Genomic DNA, 23,842 nt, shown 5'->3' with positions numbered 1-23,842 from the left:
CAAGGAACAAGGATGTTTTCAAAGACTGTAGGATCTTTAAACATTTTTAAAGTACATGTCTGTGATAAAGCTAAGTACTCAAAGGTTGTGTAATACAACAGATTAATCATTGAGAAGGTGAAATTATGCTGTTTTGAAAACTATGGCAGGTCAGACTTTCTGCCTAATTATATAAGAAGGTTTATCTAAACATTACAAATTATTTCAAAGACTTATTGGCTGTGAAAAAGTTAAGGGTATTTCAACTGGCTTGTCTGCAAAGATAGGTGAAATGTAGGGAATCACAGAAAGTCGAGGGGAATATATTTCAATATATACATTGCTATATGGTGAACTAAGCCATAGGCCAGCAACAATGTAGAGGACCTGAGCCTTAGAAACTTACAAGTAAGCTGGAATCTTCAAAAGTTCAAATCTTTATAAGTAAAAAGATTTATTAAAATCAATAACCAAGTGTTATAATTGACATCAGAAGATCAAACCAATAAACCCTGAGGACATAGAAAAATGATAAATAAAGATATGAGCAGAACTTAATACAACAGAAAACGTATAAAATAGAGGTGATTTAGTAAGTACAAAGAATATTCTTTGAAAAGATTTAAAAGACACACTTTGATTATGGAAAACAAAAACATAAGTAAAGAATATACAGAAAGATTCAGAACAACGTTATAGCAGAGAATATATGAAATGCCTCTAAATTTGAACATTTCTGTAAAGAGGACCATTTAGTGGCCCCTAAAGTTTACCAATACTGACACAAGAGGAAATCAGTTAAGGTCATCATGTCTGCCCTTGGCCTTCTCAGAACGCCCTGGCCTTAGAATGCAGCATCTGTATTCCATGGTAACCTGCGGAGAAGTGTCGGGGTGAGGGAGGTTAGAACACTGCCCTCACTGAGCGAGTGGGTGTGGCCATCTCTGCTGTGACTGAACAAAGGGCAGTGGAGCCAGGGACACAGAGCAGGGCCGTCAGAGCCTGGCAGGCCCAGTGGTGTGTCACAAGCATTTAGGCGCAGGCCAAAGTGTGCCTTCTTTGTCTGCACAGCTGCCCAAACTCTCACTTTCCACTCAGGCCGACCTCTTACTTGAAGTGTGTGTGGAACGTGTCCGCGCAGTACACCTCGCTGCACAGCTAACCATAGGTCTGGGCATCATAGCTTCCTGCCAGGTTACTGAAGTTCGCAGGCAGATTGGTCCCGGAGACACACGCGGAGTGGGTCCTACCTTGGCCACAGGCCGCCCACTGCCCCTGCCCCAGATTGGGGGCCGCAAAGCAGCCCTGTCTGAATCACCAGCCTCTAGAGGGAATATTAGACCAACTCTCCTATAAAACGGTGTCCTCGCGGGCAACTCATTGGAGGGACACAAATAAATCTTTGCCGACTTTCTGCTGAAACTTACGAGCGTTCACACATAATCCACTTAGAAGGTCAGCTGTTTAGCTAAACATGAGCTCATGATCTAAATTTACACAATAATGAAGAAATCAGCTACAAGGGGAGACAATCAGCAAAAACCATCAATACCAGAATTAGATTCCCAAGGCCATCCATCAGATGTTAGAATAATCAGGTGCAAGGCAGAAAATATACATAAAACTGGAACTGAAACAAGGAACAAGGATGTTTTCAGAGACTGGTAGGATCTTTAAAACATTTTTAAAGTACATGTCATTGATAAAGCTAAGTACTCAAATGTGTATTACATCAGATTAATCATTGAGAAGAGTGAAATTATGCTGTTTTGAAAACTATGGCAGGTCAGATTTTCTGCCTAATTATATAAGAAGATTTATCTAAAAATTACACATTATTTCAAAGACTTATTGGCTGTGAAATAAGTTAAGGGTAGTTCAAATGGCTTGTCTGCAAAGAAAGGTGAGATGTAGGGAATCACAGAAAGTCAAGGGGAAAATATGTCAATATATACATTGCTCTATGGTGAACTAAGCCTTAGGCCAGCAACAATGTAGAGGACCTGACCCTTAGAAACTTACAAGAAAGCTGGAATATTCAAAAGTTCAAATCTTTATTAGGAATAAGATTTATTAAAATGAATAACCAAGTGTTTTAATTAACATCAGAAGAACAAACCAATATACCATGAGAACATAGAAAAAAGATAAAGATATGAGCAGAACTTAATACAACAGAAAACGTATAAAATTGACGTGATTTATTAAGTCCAAAGAATATTCTTTGAAAAGATTTAAAAGACACACTTTGATTAAGGAAAACAAAAACATAAGTAAAGAATATAGAGAAAGAGTCAGAACAATGTTATAGCAGAGAATATATGAAATGCCAGTAAATTTGAACATTTCTGTAAAGAGGACCATTTCCTAGCCCCTAAAGTTTACCAAAACTGACACAAGAGGAAATCATTTACGGTCATCATGTCTGCACTTGGCCTTCTCAGAACGCCCTGGCCTTAGAATGCAGCATCTGTAGTCCATGGTAACCTGCAGAGAAGGGGCGGGGCTGAGGGAGGTTGGAACACTGCCCTCACTGAGGGAGTGGGTGTGGCCATCTCTGCTGTGACTGAACAAAGGGCAGTGGAGCCAGGGACCCAGGGCAGGGCCCTCAGACCCCGGCAGGCCCTGTGGAGTGTCACATGCATTTATGCGCAGGCCAAAGGGCGCCTTCTTTGTTTGCACAGCTGCCTAAAGTCTCACCTTTCCACTCAGGCCGCCCTCTTACATGAAGTGTGTGTGGAACGTGTCCGCGCATTAAACCTCGCTGCACAGCTAACCATAGATCTGGGAATCGTAGCTTCCTGCCAGGTGACTGAAGTTCGCAGGCAGATGGGTCTCTGGGACACATGCGGAGAGTCTCCTACCTGGGCCACAGGCCGCCCACTGACCATGTCCCAGTTTGGAGGCCGCAAACTAGCCCTGTCTGAGTCCCCTGCCCCTAGAGGGACTATTGGACCAACGCTTCTAGGAAACGGGGTCCACGCAGGCATCTCATTGGAGGGACACAAATAAATCTTTGCCGACTTTCTGCTGAAACTTACGAGCGTTCACACATAAGCCACTAACAAGGTCAGCTGTTTAGCTAAACATGAGCTCATGATCTAAATTTACACAATAATGAAGAAATCAGCTACAAGGGGAGACAATCAGCAAAAACCATCAATACCAGAATTAAATTCCCAAGGCCATCCATCAGATGTTGGAATTATCAGCAGCAAGGCAGAAAATATACATAAAACTGGAACTGAAACAATGAACAAGGATGTTTTAAAGACTTGTAGATTCTTTAAAACAGTTTTAAGGTACACGTCATTCATAAAGCTAAATACTCGAAGGTTGTGTAATACAACAGAGTAATCATGGAAAAGAGTGAAATTATGCTGTTTTGAAAAACTATGGCAGATCAAATTTTCTGCCTAATTATATAAGAAGATATACCTAAAAAATAAACATTATTTAAAAGACTTATTTGGTGTGAAATAAGTTAAGGGTATAACAAATGGCTTGTCTGCAAAGAAAGGTGAGATGTTGGGAAACACAGAAAGTCGAGGGAAAATATGTCAATATATACATTGCCATATGGTGAACTAAGCCTTAGGCCAGCAACAATGGGGAGGACCTGACCCTTAGATACTTACAAGTAAGCTGGAATCTTCAAAAATTTCACCTCTTTATAATTAAAAAATACTTATTAAAATTAATAACCAAGTGTTATAATTGACATCAGAAGATCAAAGCAATAAACCCTGAGAACAGAGAAAAAATATAAATAAAGATATGAGCAGAACTTAATACAACAGAAAACGTATAAAATTGAGGTGATTTAGTAAGTCCAAAGAATATTCTTTGAAAAGATTTAAAAGACACACTTTGATTAAGGAAAACAAAAACATAAGTAAAGAATATAGAGAAAGAATCAAAACAATGTTATAGCAGATAATATATGAAATGCCAGTAAGTTTGAACATTTCTGTAAAGAGGACCATTTCCTAGCCCCTAAAGTTTACCAAAACTGACACAAGAGGAAATCATTTAAGGTCATCATGTCTCCCCTTGGCCTTCTCAGAACGCACTGGACTAAAAATTCAGCATCTGTAGTCCATGGTAACCTGCGGAGAAGGGGCGGGGCTGAGGGAGGTTGGAACACTGCCCTCACAGAGGGAGTGGGTGTGGCCATCTCTGCTGTGACTGAACAAAGGACAGTGGAGCCAGGGACCCAGGGCAGGGCCCTCAGAGCCCGTTACGCCCAGTGGGGTGTCACAAGCATTTAGGTACAGGATAAAGTGTGCCTTCTTTGTCTGCACAGCTGTCCAAACTCTCACCTTTCCACTCAGGCCGCCCTCTTACTTGAAGTGTGTGTGGAACGTGTCCGCGCAGTACACCTCGCTGCACAGCTAACCATAGGTCTGGGCATCGTAGCTTCCTTCCAGGTGACTGATGTTCGCAGGCAGATTGGTCCCGGGGACACACGCGGAGAGGGTCCTACCTGGGCCACAGGCCGCCCACTGCCCCTGCCCCAGATTGGGGGCCGCAAACCAGCCCTGTCTGAGTCCCCTGCCTCCAGAGGGAGTATTGGACCAAGTCTTCTAGAAAACGGGGTCCTCGCAGGCAACTCATTGGAGGGACACAAATAAATCTTTTCCGACTTTCTGCTAAAACTTACGAGCGTTCACACCTAAGCCTCTTACAAGGTCAGCTATTTAGCTAAACATGAGCTCATGATCTAAATTTACACAATAATGAAGAAATCAGGTACAAGGGGAGACAATCAGCAAAAACCATCAATACCAGAATTAGATTCCCAAGGCCATCCATCAGATGTGTGAATAATCAGGTGCAAGGCAGGAAATATACATAAACCTGGAACTGAAACAAGGAACAAGGATGTTTTCAAAGACTGGTAGGATCTTTAAAACATTTTTAAATTACATGTCATTGATAAAGCTAAGTACTCAAAGGTTGTGTAATACAACAGATTAATCATTGAGAAGAGTGAAATTTTGCTGTTTTTAAAACTATGGCAAGTCAGATTTTCTGCCTAATTATATAAGAAGATTTATCTAAAAATTACACATTATGTCAAAGACTTATTGGCTGTGAAATAAGTTAAGGGTATTTCAAATGGCTTGTCTGCCAAGAAAGGTGAGATGTAGGGAATCACAGAAAGTCGAGGGGAAAATATGTCAATATATACACTGCTATATGTTGAACTAAGCCTTAGTCCAGCAACAATGTAGAGGACCTGACCCTTAGAAACTTACAAGTTAGCTGGAATCTTCAAAAGTTCAAATCTTTATAAGGAAAAAGATTTATTAAAATGAATAACCAAGTGTTTTAATTGACATCAGAAGATCAAAACAATAAACTCTGAGAACATAGAAAAAAGATAAAGATATGAACAGAAATTAATACAACAGAAAAGGTATAAAATTGACGTGATTTAGTAACTCCAAAGATTATTCTTTGAAAAGATTGAAAAGACACATTTTGATTAGGAAAAAAATAAACGTAACTAAAGAATATACAGAAAGAATCAGGACAATGTTATTGCAGAGAATATATGAAATGCCAGTAAATTTGAACATTTCTGTAAAGGGGACCATTTCCTAGCTCCTAAAGTTTACCTAAACTGACACAAGAGGAAATCATTTAAGGTCATCATGTCTGCCCTTGGCATTCTCGGAACACCCTGGCCTCAGAATTCAGCATCTGTAGTCCATGGTAACCTGCGGAGAAGGGGCGGGGCTGAGGGAGGTTGGAACACTGCCCTCACAGAGGGTATGGGTGTGGCCATCTCTGCTGTGACTGAACAAAGGACAGTTGAGCCAGGGACCCAGGGCAGGGCCCTCAGAGCCCGGCAGGCCCAGTGGGGTGTCACAAGCATTTAGGTGCAGGCTAAACTGTGTCTTCTTTGTCTGCACAGCTGTCCAAACTCTCACCTTTCCACTCAGGCCGCCCTCTTACTTGAAGTGTGTGTGGAACGTGTCCGCGCAGTACACCTCGCTGCACAGCTAACCATAGGTCTGGGCATCGTAGCTTCCTGCCAGGTGACTGAAGTTCGCAGGCAGTTTGGTCCCTGGGACACACGCGGAGAGGATCCTATCTGGGCAACAGGCCGCCCACTGCCCCTGGCCCAGACTGTGGGCCGCAAACCAGCCCTGTCTGAGTCCCCTTCCTCCAGAGGGAGTATTGGACCAAGTCTTCTAGAAAACGGGGTCCTCGCGGGCAACTCATTGGAGGGACACAAATAAATCTTTTCTGACATCCTGCTGAAACTTACGAGTGTTCACACATAAGCCACTTACAAGGTCAGCTGTTTAGCTAAACATGAGCTCATGATCTAAATTTACACAATAATGAAGAAATCAGGTACAAGGGGAGACAATCAGCAAAAACCATCAATACCAGAATTAGATTCCCAAGGCCATCCATCAGATGTTGGAATCATCCGGTGCAAGGCTAGATATATACATAAACCTGGAACTGAAACAAGGAAAAAGGATGTTTTCAAAGCCTGGTAGGATCTTTAAAACATTTTTAAAGTACATGTCATTGATAAAGCTAAGTACTCAAAGGTTGTGTATTACAACAGATTAATCATTGAGAGGAGTGAAATTATGCTGTTTTGAAAACTATGGCAGGTCAGATTTTCTGCCTAATTATATAAGAAGATTTATCTAAAAATTACACATTATTTCAAAGACTTATTGGCTGTGAAATAAGATAAGGGTATTTCAAATGGCTTGTCTGCAAAGAAAGTTGAGATGTAGGGAATCACAGAAAGTCGAGGGGAAAATATGTCAATATATACATTGCTCTATGGTGAACTAAGCCTTAGGCCAGCAACAATGTAGAGGACCTGACCCTTAGAAACTTACAAGTAAGCTGGAATCTTCAAAAGTTCAAATCTTTATAAGGAAAAGATTTAATAAAATGAATAACCAAGTGTTTTAATTGACATCAGAAGATCAAAACAATAAACCCTGAGAACATAGAAAAAAGATAAATAAAGATATGAGCAGAACTTAATACAACAGAAAACGGATAAAATTGAGGTGATTTAGTAAGTCCAAAGAATATTCTTTGAAAAGATTTAAAAGACACACTTTGATTAAGGAAAACAAAAACATAAGTAAAGAATATAGAGAAAGAATCAGAACAATGTTATAGCAGAGAATATATGAAATGCCAGTAAATTTGAACATTTCTGTAAAGAGGACCATTTCCTAGCCCCTAAAGTTTACCAAAACTGACACAAGAGGAAACCATTTAAGGTCATCATGTCACCCCTTGGGCTTCTCAGAACACACTGGACTAAGAATTCAGCATCTGTAGTCCATGGTAACCTGCGGAGAAGGGGCGGGGATGAGGGAGGTTGGAACACTGCCCTCACAGAGGGAGTGGGTGTGGCCATATCTGCTGTGACTGAACAAAGGACAGTGGAGCCAGGGACCCACTGCAGGGCCCTCAGAGCCCGGCAGGCCCAGTGGGGTGTCACAAGCATTTAGGTGCAGGCTAAACTGTGCCTTCTTTGTCTGCACAGCTGTCCAAACTCTCACCTTTCCACTCAGGCCGCCCTCTTACTTGAAGTGTGTGTGGAACGTGTCCGCGCAGTACACCTCGCTGCACAGCTAACCATAGGTCTGGGCATCGTAGCTTCCTGCCAGGTGACTGATGTTCGCAGGCAGATTGGTCCCAGGGACACACGCGGAAAGGGTCCTACCTGGGCCACAGGCCGCCCACTGCCCCTGCCCCAGATTGGGGACCGCAAACCAGCCCTGTCTGAGTCCCCTGCCTCTAGAGGGAGTATTGGACCAACTCTTCTAGAAAACGGGGTCCTCGCAGGCAACTCATTGGAGGGACACAAATAAATCTTTTCCGACTTTCTGCTGGAACTTACGAGCATTTACACCTAAGCCTCTTACAAGGTCAGCTATTTAGCTAAACATGAGCTCATGATCTAAATTTACACAATAATGAAGAAATCAGGTACAACGGGAGACAATCAGCAAAAACCATCAATACCAGAATTAGATTCCCAAGGCCATCCATCAGATGTGGGAATAATCAGGTGCAAGGCAGGAAATATACATAAACCTGGAACTGAAACAAGGAACAAGGATGTTTTCAAAGACTGGTAGGATCTTTAAAACATTTTTAAATTACATGTCATTGATAAAGCTAAGTACTCAAAGGTTTTGTAATACAACAGATTAATCATTGAGAAGAGTGAAATTATGCTGTTTTGAAAATTATGGCAGGTCAGATTTTCTGCCTAATTATATAAGAAGATTTATCTAAAAATTACAGTTTATTTCAAAGACTTATTGGCTGTGAAATAAGTTAAGGGTATTTCAAATGGCTTGTCTGCAAAGAAAGGTGAGATGTAGGGAATCACAGAAAGTCGACGGGAAAATATTTCAATATATACATTGCTATATGGTGAACTAAGCCTTAGGCCAGCAACAGTGTAAAGGACCTGACCCTTAGAAACTTACAAGTAAGCTGGAATCTTCAAAAGTTCAAATCTTTATAAGGAAAAAGATTTATTAAAATGAATAACCAAGTGTTTTAATTGACATCAGAAGAACAAACCAATAAACCCTGAGAACATAGAAAAAAGATAAATAAAGATATGACCAGAACTTAATACAACAGAAAACGTATAAAATTGAGGTGATTTAGTAAGTCCAAAGAATATTCTTTGAAAAGATTGAAAAGACACACTTTGATTAAGGAAAAAAAAAACATAAGTAAAGAATATACAGAAAGATTCAGAATAATGTTATAGCAGAGAATATATGAAATGCCAGTAAATTTGAACATTTCTGTAAAGAGGAACATTTCCTAGCCCCTAAAGTTTACCAAAATTGACACAAGAGGAAATCATTTAAGGTCATCATGTCTGCCCTTGGCCTTCTCAGAACGCTCTCGCCTAAGAATGTAGCATCTGTAGTCCATGGTAAACTCCGGAGAAGGGGCGGGGCTGAGGGAGGTTGGAATACTGCCCTCACTGAGGGAGTGGGTGTGGCCTTCTCTACTGTGACTAAACAAAGGGCAGTGGAGCCAGAGACCCAGGGCAGGGCCCTCAGAGCCCGGCAGGCCCTTTGGAGTATCACACGCATTTAGGCGCAGGCCAAAGGGCGCCTTCTTTGTCTGCACAGCTGCCTAAAGTCTCACCTTTCCACTCAGGCAACCCTCTTACTTGAAGTGTGTGTGGAATGTGTCCGCGCAGTACACCTCGCAGCACAGCTAACCATAGGTCTGGGCATCGTAGCTTCCTGCCAGGTGACTGAAGTTCGCAGGCAGTTTGGTCCCTGGGACACACGCGGAGAGGCTCCTATCTGGGCAACAGGCCGCCCACTTCCCCTGACCCAGATTGGGGGCCGCAAACCAGCCCTGTCTGAGTCCCCTGCCTCCAGAGGGAGTATTGGAACAAGTCTTCTAGAAAACGGGGTCCTCGCGGGCAACTCATTGGAGGGACACAAATAAATCTTTTCTGACATCCTGCTGAAACTTACGAGTGTTCACACATAAGCCACTTACAAGGTCAGCTGTTTAGCTAAACATGAGCTCATGATCTAAATTTACACAATAATGAAGAAATCAGCTACAAGGGGAGACAATCAGCAAAAACCATCAATACCAGAATTAGATTCCCAAGGCCATCCATCAGATGTTGGAATCATCCGGTGCAAGGCTAGAAATATACATAAACCTGGAACTGAAACAAGGAAAAAGGATGTTTTCAAAGCCTGGTAGGATCTTTAAAACATTTTTAAAGTACATGTCATTGATAAAGCTAAGTACTCAAAGGTTGTGTATTACAACAGATTAATCATTGAGAGGAGTGAAATTATGCTGTTTTGAAAACTATGGAAGGTCAGATTTTCTGCCTACTTATATCAGAAGATTTATCTAAAAATTACACATTATTTCAAAGACTTATTGGCTGTGAAATAAGATAAGGGTATTTCAAATGGCTTGTCTGCAAAGAAAGTTGAGATGTAGGGAATCACAGAAAGTCGAGGGGAAAATATGTCAATATATACATTGCTCTATGGTGAACTAAGCCTTATGCCAGCAACAATGTAGAGGACCTGACCCTTAGAAACTTACAAGTAAGCTGGAATCTTCAAAAGTTCAAATCTTTATAAGGAAAAAGATTTAATAAAATGAATAACCAAGTGTTTTAATTGACATCAGAAGATCAAAACAATAAACCCTGAGAACATAGAAAAAAGATAAATAAATTTATGACCAGAACTTAATACAACAGAAAACGGATAAAATTGAGGTGATTTAGTAAGTCCAAAGAATATTCTTTGAAAAGATTTAAAAGACACACTTTGATTAAGGAAAACAAAAACATAAGTAAAGAATAGAGAGAAAGAATCAGAACAATGTTATAGCAGAGAATATATGAAATGCCAGTAAATTTGAACATTTCTGTAAAGAGGACCATTTCCTAGCCCCTAAGTTTACCAAAACTGACACAAGAGGAAACCATTTAAGGTCATCATGTCTCCCCTTGGGCTTCTCAGAACACACTGGACTAAGAATTCAGCATCTGTAGTCCATGGTAACCTGCGGAGAAGGGGCGGGGCTGAGGGAGGTTGGAACACTGCCCTCACAGAGGGAGTGGGTGTGGCCATATCTGCTGTGACTGAACAAAGGACAGTGGAGCCAGGGACCCAGGGCAGGGCCCTCAGAGCCCGGCAGGCCCAGTGGGGTGTCACAAGCATTTAGGTGCAGGCTAAACTGTGCCTTCTTTGTCTGCACAGCTGTCCAAACTCTCACCTTTCCACTCAGGCCGCACTCTTACTTGAAGTGTGTGTGGAACGTGACCGCGCAGTACACCTCGCTGCACAGCTAACCATAGGTCTGGGCATCGTAGCTTCCTGCCAGGTGACTGATGTTCGCAGGCAGATTGGTCCCAGGGACACATGCGGAGAGGGTCCTACCTGGGCCACAGGCCGCCCACTGCCCCTGCCCCAGATTGGGGGCCGCAAACCAGCCCTGTCTGAGTCCCCTGCCTCTAGAGGGAGTATTGGACCAACTCTTCTAGAAAACGGGGTCCTCGCAGGCAACTCATTGGAGGGACACAAATAAATCTTTTCCGACTTTCTGCTGGAACTTACGAGCATTCACACCTAAGCCTCTTACAAGGTCAGCTATTTAGCTAAACATGAGCTCATGATCTAAATTTACACAATAATGAAGAAATCAGGTACAACGGGAGACAATCAGCAAAAACCATCAATACCAGAATTAGATTCCCAAGGCCATCCAACAGATGTGGGAATAATCAGGTGCAAGGCAGGAAATATACATAAACCTGGAACTGAAACAAGGAACAAGGATGTTTTCAAAGACTGGTAGGATCTTTAAAACATTTTTAAATTACATGTCATTGATAAAGCTAAGTACTCAAAGGTTTTGTAATACAACAGATTAATCATTGAGAAGAGTGAAATTATGCTGTTTTGAAAATTATGGCAGGTCAGATTTTCTGCCTAATTATATAAGAAGATTTATCTAAAAATTACACTTTATTTCAAAGACTTATTGGCTGTGAAATAAGTTAAGGGTATTTCAAATGGCTTGTCTGCAAAGAAAGGTGAGATGTAGGGAATCACAGAAAGTCGACGGGAAAATATTTCAATATATACATTGCTATATGGTGAACTAAGCCTTAGGCCAGCAACAGTGTAAAGGACCTGACCCTTAGAAACTTACAAGTAAGCTGGAATCTTCAAAAGTTCAAATCTTTATAAGGAAAAAGATTTATTAAAATGAATAACCAAGTGTTTTAATTGACATCAGAAGAACAAACCAATAAACCCTGAGAACATAGAAAAAAGATAAATAAAGATATGACCAGAACTTAATACAACAGAAAACGTATAAAATTGAGGTGATTTAGTAAGTCCAAAGAATATTCTTTGAAAAGATTGAAAAGACACACTTTGATTAAGGAAAAAAAAAAACATAAGTAAAGAATATAGAGAAAGATTCAGAATAATGTTATAGCAGAGAATGTATGAAATGCCAGTAAATTTGAACATTTCTGTAAAGAGGAACATTTCCTAGCCCCTAAAGTTTACCAAAATTGACACAAGAGGAAATCATTTAAGGTCATCATGTCTGCCCTTGGCCTTCTCAGAACGCCCTGGCCTAAGAATGTAGCATCTGTAGTCCATGGTAAACTGCGGAGAAGGGGCGGGGCTGAGGGAGGGTGGAACACTGCCCTCACTGAGGGAGTGGGTGTGGCCTTCTCTACTGTGACTAAACAAAGGGCAGTGGAGCCAGAGACCCAGGGCAGGGCCCTCAGAGCCCGGCAGGCCCTGTGGAGTATCACACGCATTTAGGCGCAGGCCAAAGGGCGCCTTCTTTGTCTGCACAGCTGCCTAAAGTCTCACCTTTCCACTCAGGCCACCCTCTTACTTGAAGTGTGTGTGGAATGTGTCCGCGCAGTACACCTCGCTGCACAGCTAACCATAGGTCTGGGCATCGTAGTTTCCTGCCAGGTGACTGAAGTTCGCAGGCAGTTTGGTCCCTGGGACACACGCGGAGAGGCTCCTATCTGGGTAACAGGCCGCCCACTGCCCCTGACCCAGATTGGGGGCCGCAAACCAGCCCTGTCTGAGTCCCCTGCCTCCAGAGGGAGTATTGGAACAAGTCTTCTAGAAAACGGGGTCCTCGCGGGCAACTCATTGGAGGGACACAAATAAATCTTTTCTGACATCCTGCTGAAACTTACGAGTGTTCACACATAAGCCACTTACAAGGTCAGCTGTTTAGCTAAACATGAGCTCATGATCTAAATTTACACAATAATGAAGAAATCAGGTACAAGGGGAGACAATCAGCAAAAACCATCAATACCAGAATTAGATTCCCAAGGCCATCCATCAGATGTTGGAATAATCAGGTGCAAGGCAGGAAATATACATAAAACTGGAACTGAAACAAGGTACAAGGATGTTTTCAGAGACTGGTAGGATGTTTGAAATATTTTTAAAGTACATGTCATTGATAAAGCTAAGTACTCAAAGGTTGTGTATTACAACAGATTAATCATTGAGAAGTGTGAAATTATGCTGTTTTGAAAAATATGGCAGGTCAGATTTTCTGCCTAATTATATAAGAAGATTTATCTAAAAATTACACTTTATTTCAAAGGCTTATTGGCTGTGAAATAAGTTAAGGGTATTTCAAATGGCTTGTCTGCCAAGAAAGGTGAGATGTAGGGAATCACAGACAGTCGAGGGGAAAATATGTCAATATATACATTGCTATATGGTGAACTAAGCCTTAGGCCAGCAACAATGTAGAGGACCTGACCCTTAGAAACTTACAAGTAAGCTGGAATCTTCAAAAGTTCAAATCTTTATAAGGAAAATGATTTATTAAAATGAATAACCAAGTGTTTTAATTGACATCAGAAGATCAAAACAATAAACCCTGAGAACATAGAAAAAAGATAAATAAAGACATGAGCAGAACTTAATACAACAGAAAACGTATAAAATTGAGGTGATTTAGTAAGTCCAAAGAATATTCTTTGAAAAGATTGAAAAGACACACTTTGATTAAGGAAAACAAAAACATAAGGAAAGAATATACAGAAAGAGTCAGGACAATGTTATAGCAGAGAATATATGAAATGCCAGTAAATTTGAACATTTATGTAAAGGGGACCATTTCCTAGCCCCTAAAGTTTACCAAAACTGACACAAGAGGAAATCATTTAAGGTCATCATGTCTGCCCTTGGCCTTCTCAGAACGCCCTGGAATAAGAATGCAGCATCTGTAGTCCATGGTAACCTGCGGAGAAGGGGCGGGGCTGAGGGAGGTTGGAACACTGCCCTCACTGAGGGAGTGGGTGTGGCCATCTCTGCTGTGACTGAACAAAGGACAGTGGAGCCAGGGACCCAGGGCAGGGCCCTCAGAATCCGGCAGGCCCTGTGTTGTGTCACACGCATTTAGGCCCAGGCCAAAGGGCACCTTCTTTGTCTGCACAGCTGCCCAAAGTCTCACCTTTCCACTCAGGCTGCCCTCTTACTTGGAGTGCATGTAGAACGTGTCCGCGCAGTACACCACGCTGCACAGTTAACCATAGGTCTGGGCATCATAGCTTCCTGCCAGGTGACTGAAGTTCGCAGGCAGATGGGTCTCTGGGACACATGCGGAGAGGCTCCTACCTGGGCCATAGGCCGCCCAATGCCCCTGCCCCAATTGCGGGATGCAAACCAGCCCTGTCTGAATCCCCTGCCTCTAGAGGGAGTATTGGACGAACTCTCCTATAAAACGGTGTCCTCGCGGTCAACTCATTGTAGGGACACAAATAAATCTTTGCCGACTTTCTGCTGAAACTTCCGAGCTTTCACACCTAAGCCTCTTACAAGGTCAGCTGTTTAGCTATACATAAGCTCATGATCTAAATTTACACAATAAGGAAGAAATCAGCTACAAGGGGAGACAATCAGCAAAAACCATCAATACCAGAATTAGATTCCCAAGGCCATCCATCAGATGTTGGAATAATCAGGTGCAAGGCAGCAAATATACATAAAACTGGAACTGAAACAAGGAACAAGGATGTTTTCAAAGACTGTAGGATCTTTAAACATTTTTAAAGTACATGTCTGTGATAAAGCTAAGTACTCAAAGTTTGTGTAATACAACAGATTAATCATTGAGAAGGTGAAATTATGCTGTTTTGAAAACTATGGCAGGTCAGACTTTCTGCCTAATTATATAAGAAGGTTTATCTAAACATTACAAATTATTTCAAAGACTTATTGGCTGTGAAAAAAGTTAAGGGTATTTCAACTGGCTTGTCTGCAAAGACAGGTGAAATGTAGGGAATCACAGAAAGTCAAGGGGAATATATTTCAATATATACATTGCTATATGGTGAACTAAGCCATAGGCCAGCAACAATGTAGAGGACCTGAACCTTAGAAACTTACAAGTAAGCTGGAATCTTCAAAAGTTCAAATCTTTATAAGTAAAAAGATTTATTAAAATCAATAACCAAGTGTTATAATTGACATCAGAAGATCAAACCAATAAACCCTGAGGACATAGAAAAAAGATAAATAAAGATATGAGCAGAACTTAATACAACAGAAAACGTATAAAATAGAGGTGATTTAGTAAGTACAAAGAATATTCTTTGAAAAGATTTAAAAGACACACTTTGATTATGGAAAACAAAAACATAAGTAAAGAATATACAGAAAGATTCAGAACAACGTTATAGCAGAGAATATATGAAATGCCTGTAAATTTGAACATTTCTGTAAAGATGACCATTTAGTAGCCCCTAAAGTTTACCAATACTGACACAAGAGGAAATCATTTAAGGTCATCATGTCTGCCCTTGGCCTTCTCAGAACGCCCTGGCCTCAGAATGCAGCATCTGTATTCCATGGTAACCTGCGGAGAAGGGTCGGGGTGAGGGAGGTTAGAACACAGCCCTCACTGAGGGAGTGGGTGTGGCCATCTCTGCTGTGACTGAACAAAGGGCAGTGGAGCCAGGGACCCAGGGCAGGGCCCTCAGAGCCTGGCAGGCCCAGTGGTGTGTCACAAGCATTTAGGCGCAGGCCAAAGTGTGCCTTCTTTGTCTGCACAGCTGCCCAAACTCTCACTTTCCACTCAGGCCGCCCTCTTACTTGAAGTGTGTGTGGAACGTGTCTGCGCAGTACACCTCGCTGCACAGCTAACCATAGGTCTGGGCATCGTAGCTTCCTGCCAGGTGACTGAAGTTCGCAGGCAGATTGGTCCCGGAGACACACGCGGAGTGGGTCCTACCTTGGCCACAGGCCGCCCACTGCCCCTGCCCCAGATTGGGGGCCGCAAAGCAGCCCTGTCTGAATCACCAGCCTCTAGAGGGAATATTAGACCAACTCTCCTATAAAACGGTGTCCTCGCGGGCAACTCATTGGAGGGAGACAAATAAATCTTTGCCGACTTTCTGCTGAAACTTACGAGCGTTCACACATAATCCACTTACAAGGTCAGCTGTTTAGCTAAACATGAGCTCATGATCTAAATTTACACAATAATGAAGAAATCAGCTACAAGGGGAGACAATCAGCAAAAACCATCAATACCAGAATTAGATTCCCAAGGCCATCCATCAGATGTTAGAATAATCAGGTGCAAGGCAGGAAATATACATAAAACTGGAACTGAAACAAGGAACAAGGATGTTTTCAGAGACTGGTAGGATCTTTAAAACATTTTTAAAGTACATGTCATTGATAAAGCTAAGTACTCAAAGGTTGTGTATTACAACAGATTAATCATTGAGAAGAGTGAAATTATGCTGTTTTGAAAACTATGGCAGGTCAGATTTTCTGCCTAATTATATAAGAAGATTTATCTAAAAATTACACATTATTTCAAAGACTTATTGGCTGTGAAATAAGTTAAGGGTAGTTCAAATGGCTTGTCTGCAAAGAAAGGTGAGATGTAGGGAATCACAGAAAGTCGAGGGGAAAATATGTAAATATATACATTGCTCTATGGTGAACTAAGCCTTAGGCCAGCAACAATGTAGAGGACCTGACCCTTAGAAACTTACAAGTAAGCTGGAATATTCAAAAGTTCAAATATTTATTAGGAATAAGATTTATTAAAATGAATAACCAAGTGTTTTAATTAACATCAGAAGAACAAACCAATAAACCATGAGAACATAGAAAAAAGATAAAGATATGAGCAGAACTTAATACAACAGAAAACGTATAAAATTGAGGTGATTTAGTAAGTCCAAAGAATATTCTTTGAAAAGATTTAAAAGACACACTTTGATTAAGGAAAACAAAAACATAAGTAAAGAATATAGAGAAAGAGTCAGAACAATGTTATAGCAGAGAATATATGAAATGCCAGTAAATTTGAACATTTCTGTAAAGAGGACCATTTCCTAGCCCCTAAAGTTTACCAAAACTGACACAAGAGGAAATCATTTAAGGTCATCATGTCTGCCCTTGGCCATCTCAGAAAGCCCTGGCCTAAGAATGCAGCATCTGTAGTCCATGGTAACCTGCGGAGAAGGGGCGGGGCTGAGGGAGGTTGGAACACTGCCCTCACTGAGGGAGTGGGTGTGGCCATCTCTGCTGTGACTGAACAAAGGACAGTGGAGCCAGGGACCCAGGGCAGGGCCCTCAGAATCCGGCAGGCCCTGTGTTGTGTCACACGCATTTAGGCCCAGGCCAAAGGGCGCCTTCTTTGTCTGCACAGCTGCCCAAACTCTCACCTTTCCACTCAGGCCGCCCTCTTACTTGAAGTGTGTGTGGAACGTGTCCACGCAGTACTCCTCGCTGCACAACTAACCATAGGTCTGGGCATCGTAGCTTCCTGCCAGGTGACTGACGTTCGCAGGCAGATGGGTCCCAGGGACACACACGGAGAGGCTCCTACCTGGGCCACAGGCCGCCCACTGCCCCTGCCCCAGATTGGGGGCTGCAAACCAGCCCTGTCTGAGTCCCCTGCCTCTAGAGGGAGTATTGGACCAACTCTTCTAGAAAATGGGGTCCTCGCAGGCAACTCATTGGAGGGACACAAATAAATCTTTGCCGACTTTCTGCTGAAACATACGAGCTTTCACACCTAAGCCTCTTATAAGGTCAGCTGTTTAGCTATACATGAGCTCATGATCTAAATTTACACAATAATGAAGAAATCAGCTACAAGGGGAGACAATCAGCAAAAACCATCAATACCAGAATTAGATTCCCAAGGCCATCCATCAGATGTTGGAATAATCAGGTGCAAGGCAGGAAATATACATAAAACTGGAACTGAAACAAGGTACAAGGATGTTTTCAGAGACTGGTAGGATGTTTGAAACATTTTTAAAGTACATGTCATTGATAAAGCTAAGTACTCAAAGGTTGTGTATTACAACAGATTAATCATTGAGAAGTGTGAAATTATGCTGTTTTGAAAAATATGGCAGGTCAGATTTTCTGCCTAATTATATAAGAAGATTTATCTAAAAATTACACTTTATTTCAAAGGCTTATTGGCTGTGAAATAAGTTAAGGGTATTTCAAATGGCTTGTCTGCCAAGAAAGGTGAGATGTAGGGAATCACAGACAGTCGAGGGGAAAATATGTCAATATATACATTGCTATATGGTGAACTAAGCCTTAGGCCAGCAACAATGTAGAGGACCTGACCCTTAGAAACTTACAAGTAAGCTGGAATCTTCAAAAGTTCAAATCTTTATAAGGAAAATGATTTATTAAAATGAATAACCAAGTGTTTTAATTGACATCAGAAGATCAAAACAATAAACCCTGAGAACATAGAAAAAAGATAAATAAAGACATGAGCAGAACTTAATACAACAGAAAACGTATAAAATTGAGGTGATTTAGTAAGTCCAAAGAATATTCTTTGAAAAGATTGAAAAGACACACTTTGATTAAGGAAAACAAAAACATAAGGAAAGAATATACAGAAAGAGTCAGGACAATGTTATAGCAGAGAATATATGAAATGCCAGTAAATTTGAACATTTATGTAAAGGGGACCATTTCCTAGCCCCTAAAGTTTACCAAAACTGACACAAGAGGAAATCATTTAAGGTCATCATGTCTGCCCTTGGCCTTCTCAGAACGCCCTGGAATAAGAATGCAGCATCTGTAGTCCATGGTAACCTGCGGAGAAGGGGCGGGGCTGAGGGAGGTTGGAACACTGCCCTCACTGAGGGAGTGGGTGTGGCCATCTCTGCTGTGACTGAACAAAGGACAGTGGAGCCAGGGACCCAGGGCAGGGCCCTCAGAATCCGGCAGGCCCTGTGTTGTGTCACACGCATTTAGGCCCAGGCCAAAGGGCACCTTCTTTGTCTGCACAGCTGCCCAAAGTCTCACCTTTCCACTCAGGCTGCCCTCTTACTTGGAGTGCATGTAGAACGTGTCCGCGCAGTACACCACGCTGCACAGTTAACCATAGGTCTGGGCATCATAGCTTCCTGCCAGGTGACTGAAGTTCGCAGGCAGATGGGTCTCTGGGACACATGCGGAGAGGCTCCTACCTGGGCCATAGGCCGCCCAATGCCCCTGCCCCAATTGCGGGATGCAAACCAGCCCTGTCTGAATCCCCTGCCTCTAGAGGGAGTATTGGACGAACTCTCCTATAAAACGGTGTCCTCGCGGTCAACTCATTGTAGGGACACAAATAAATCTTTGCCGACTTTCTGCTGAAACTTCCGAGCTTTCACACCTAAGCCTCTTACAAGGTCAGCTGTTTAGCTATACATAAGCTCATGATCTAAATTTACACAATAAGGAAGAAATCAGCTACAAGGGGAGACAATCAGCAAAAACCATCAATACCAGAATTAGATTCCCAAGGCCATCCATCAGATGTTGGAATAATCAGGTGCAAGGCAGCAAATATACATAAAACTGGAACTGAAACAAGGAACAAGGATGTTTTCAAAGACTGTAGGATCTTTAAACATTTTTAAAGTACATGTCTGTGATAAAGCTAAGTACTCAAAGTTTGTGTAATACAACAGATTAATCATTGAGAAGGTGAAATTATGCTGTTTTGAAAACTATGGCAGGTCAGACTTTCTGCCTAATTATATAAGAAGGTTTATCTAAACATTACAAATTATTTCAAAGACTTATTGGCTGTGAAAAAAGTTAAGGGTATTTCAACTGGCTTGTCTGCAAAGACAGGTGAAATGTAGGGAATCACAGAAAGTCGAGGGGAATATATTTCAATATATACATTGCTATATGGTGAACTAAGCCATAGGCCAGCAACAATGTAGAGGACCTGAACCTTAGAAACTTACAAGTAAGCTGGAATCTTCAAAAGTTCAAATCTTTATAAGTAAAAAGATTTATTAAAATCAATAACCAAGTGTTATAATTGACATCAGAAGATCAAACCAATAAACCCTGAGGACATAGAAAAAAGATAAATAAAGATATGAGCAGAACTTAATACAACAGAAAACGTATAAAATAGAGGTGATTTAGTAAGTACAAAGAATATTCTTTGAAAAGATTTAAAAGACACACTTTGATTATGGAAAACAAAAACATAAGTAAAGAATATACAGAAAGATTCAGAACAACGTTATAGCAGAGAATATATGAAATGCCTGTAAATTTGAACATTTCTGTAAAGAGGACCATTTAGTAGCCCCTAAAGTTTACCAATACTGACACAAGAGGAAATCATTTAAGGTCATCATGTCTGCCCTTGGCCTTCTCAGAACGCCCTGGCCTCAGAATGCAGCATCTGTATTCCATGGTAACCTGCGGAGAAGGGTCGGGGTGAGGGAGGTTAGAACACAGCCCTCACTGAGGGAGTGGGTGTGGCCATCTCTGCTGTGACTGAACAAAGGGCAGTGGAGCCAGGGACCCAGGGCAGGGCCCTCAGAGCCTGGCAGGCCCAGTGGTGTGTCACAAGCATTTAGGCGCAGGCCAAAGTGTGCCTTCTTTGTCTGCACAGCTGCCCAAACTCTCACTTTCCACTCAGGCCGCCCTCTTACTTGAAGTGTGTGTGGAACGTGTCTGCGCAGTACACCTCGCTGCACAGCTAACCATAGGTCTGGGCATCGTAGCTTCCTGCCAGGTGACTGAAGTTCGCAGGCAGATTGGTCCCGGAGACACACGCGGAGTGGGTCCTACCTTGGCCACAGGCCGCCCACTGCCCCTGCCCCAGATTGGGGGCCGCAAAGCAGCCCTGTCTGAATCACCAGCCTCTAGAGGGAATATTAGACCAACTCTCCTATAAAACGGTGTCCTCGCGGGCAACTCATTGGAGGGACACAAATAAATCTTTGCCCACTTTCTGCTGAAACTTATGAGCGTTCACACATAATCCACTTACAAGGTCAGCTGTTTAGCTAAACATGAGCTCATGATCTAAATTTACACAATAATGAAGAAATCAGCTACAAGGGGAGACAATCAGCAAAAACCATCAATACCAGAATTAGATTCCCAAGGCCATCCATCAGATGTTAGAATAATCAGGTGCAAGGCAGGAAATATACATAAAACTGGAACTGAAACAAGGAACAAGGATGTTTTCAGAGACTGGTAGGATCTTTAAAACATTTTTAAAGTACATGTCATTGATAAAGCTAAGTACTCAAAGGTTGTGTATTACAACAGATTAATCATTGAGAAGAGTGAAATTATGCTGTTTTGAAAACTATGGCAGGTCAGATTTTCTGCCTAATTATATAAGAAGATTTATCTAAAAATTACACATTATTTCAAAGACTTATTGGCTGTGAAATAAGTTAAGGGTAGTTCAAATGGCTTGTCTGCAAAGAAAGGTGAGATGTAGGGAATCACAGAAAGTCGAGGGGAAAATATGTAAATATATACATTGCTCTATGGTGAACTAAGCCTTAGGCCAGCAACAATGTAGAGGACCTGACCCTTAGAAACTTACAAGTAAGCTGGAATATTCAAAAGTTCAAATCTTTATTAGGAATAAGATTTATTAAAATGAATAACCAAGTGTTTTAATTAACATCAGAAGAACAAACCAATAAACCATGAGAACATAGAAAAAAGATAAAGATATGAGCAGAACTTAATACAACAGAAAACGTATAAAATTGAGGTGATTTAGTAAGTCCAAAGAATATTCTTTGAAAAGATTTAAAAGACACACTTTGATTAAGGAAAACAAAAACATAAGTAAAGAATATAGAGAAAGAGTCAGAACAATGTTATAGCAGAGAATATATGAAATGCCAGTAAATTTGAACATTTCTGTAAAGAGGACCATTTCCTAGCCCCTAAAGTTTACCAAAACTGACACAAGAGGAAATCATTTAAGGTCATCATGTCTGCCCTTGGCCATCTCAGAAAGCCCTGGCCTAAGAATGCAGCATCTGTAGTCCATGGTAACCTGCGGAGAAGGGGCGGGGCTGAGGGAGGTTGGAACACTGCCCTCACTGAGGGAGTGGGTGTGGCCATCTCTGCTGTGACTGAACAAAGGACAGTGGAGCCAGGGACCCAGGGCAGGGCCCTCAGAATCCGGCAGGCCCTGTGTTGTGTCACACGCATTTAGGCCCAGGCCAAAGGGCGCCTTCTTTGTCTGCACAGCTGCCCAAACTCTCACCTTTCCACTCAGGCCGCCCTCTTACTTGAAGTGTGTGTGGAACGTGTCCACGCAGTACTCCTCGCTGCACAACTAACCATAGGTCTGGGCATCGTAGCTTCCTGCCAGGTGACTGACGTTCGCAGGCAGATGGGTCCCAGGGACACACACGGAGAGGCTCCTACCTGGGCCACAGGCCGCCCACTGCCCCTGCCCCAGATTGGGGGCTGCAAACCAGCCCTGTCTGAGTCCCCTGCCTCTAGAGGGAGTATTGGACCAACTCTTCTAGAAAATGGGGTCCTCGCAGGCAACTCATTGGAGGGACACAAATAAATCTTTGCCGACTTTCTGCTGAAACATACGAGCTTTCACACCTAAGCCTCTTATAAGGTCAGCTGTTTAGCTATACATGAGCTCATGATCTAAATTTACACAATAATGAAGAAATCAGCTACAAGGGGAGACAATCAGCAAAAACCATCAATACCAGAATTAGATTCCCAAGGCCATCCATCAGATGTTGGAATAATCAGGTGCAAGGCAGGAAATATACATAAAACTGGAACTGAAACAAGGTACAAGGATGTTTTCAGAGACTGGTAGGATGTTTGAAACATTTTTAAAGTACATGTCATTGATAAAGCTAAGTACTCAAAGGTTGTGTATTACAACAGATTAATCATTGAGAAGTGTGAAATTATGCTGTTTTGAAAAATATGGCAGGTCAGATTTTCTGCCTAATTATATAAGAAGATTTATCTAAAAATTACACTTTATTTCAAAGGCTTATTGGCTGTGAAATAAGTTAAGGGTATTTCAAATGGCTTGTCTGCCAAGAAAGGTGAGATGTAGGGAATCACAGACAGTCGAGGGGAAAATATGTCAATATATACATTGCTATATGGTGAACTAAGCCTTAGGCCAGCAACAATGTAGAGGACCTGACCCTTAGAAACTTACAAGTAAGCTGGAATCTTCAAAAGTTCAAATCTTTATAAGGAAAATGATTTATTAAAATGAATAACCAAGTGTTTTAATTGACATCAGAAGATCAAAACAATAAACCCTGAGAACATAGAAAAAAGATAAATAAAGACATGAGCAGAACTTAATACAACAGAAAACGTATAAAATTGAGGTGATTTAGTAAGTCCAAAGAATATTCTTTGAAAAGATTGAAAAGACACACTTTGATTAAGGAAAACAAAAACATAAGGAAAGAATATACAGAAAGAGTCAGGACAATGTTATAGCAGAGAATATATGAAATGCCAGTAAATTTGAACATTTATGTAAAGGGGACCATTTCCTAGCCCCTAAAGTTTACCAAAACTGACACAAGAGGAAATCATTTAAGGTCATCATGTCTGCCCTTGGCCTTCTCAGAACGCCCTGGAATAAGAATGCAGCATCTGTAGTCCATGGTAACCTGCGGAGAAGGGGCGGGGCTGAGGGAGGTTGGAACACTGCCCTCACTGAGGGAGTGGGTGTGGCCATCTCTGCTGTGACTGAACAAAGGACAGTGGAGCCAGGGACCCAGGGCAGGGCCCTCAGAATCCGGCAGGCCCTGTGTTGTGTCACACGCATTTAGGCCCAGGCCAAAGGGCACCTTCTTTGTCTGCACAGCTGCCCAAAGTCTCACCTTTCCACTCAGGCTGCCCTCTTACTTGGAGTGCATGTAGAACGTGTCCGCGCAGTACACCACGCTGCACAGTTAACCATAGGTCTGGGCATCATAGCTTCCTGCCAGGTGACT

This window comes from Mesoplodon densirostris, chromosome 6, assembly GCF_025265405.1.
Source record: "Mesoplodon densirostris isolate mMesDen1 chromosome 6, mMesDen1 primary haplotype, whole genome shotgun sequence".
In the NCBI taxonomy this organism is placed as follows: Eukaryota; Metazoa; Chordata; class Mammalia; order Artiodactyla; family Ziphiidae; genus Mesoplodon; species Mesoplodon densirostris.
This window is presented reverse-complemented; position numbering follows the sequence as displayed.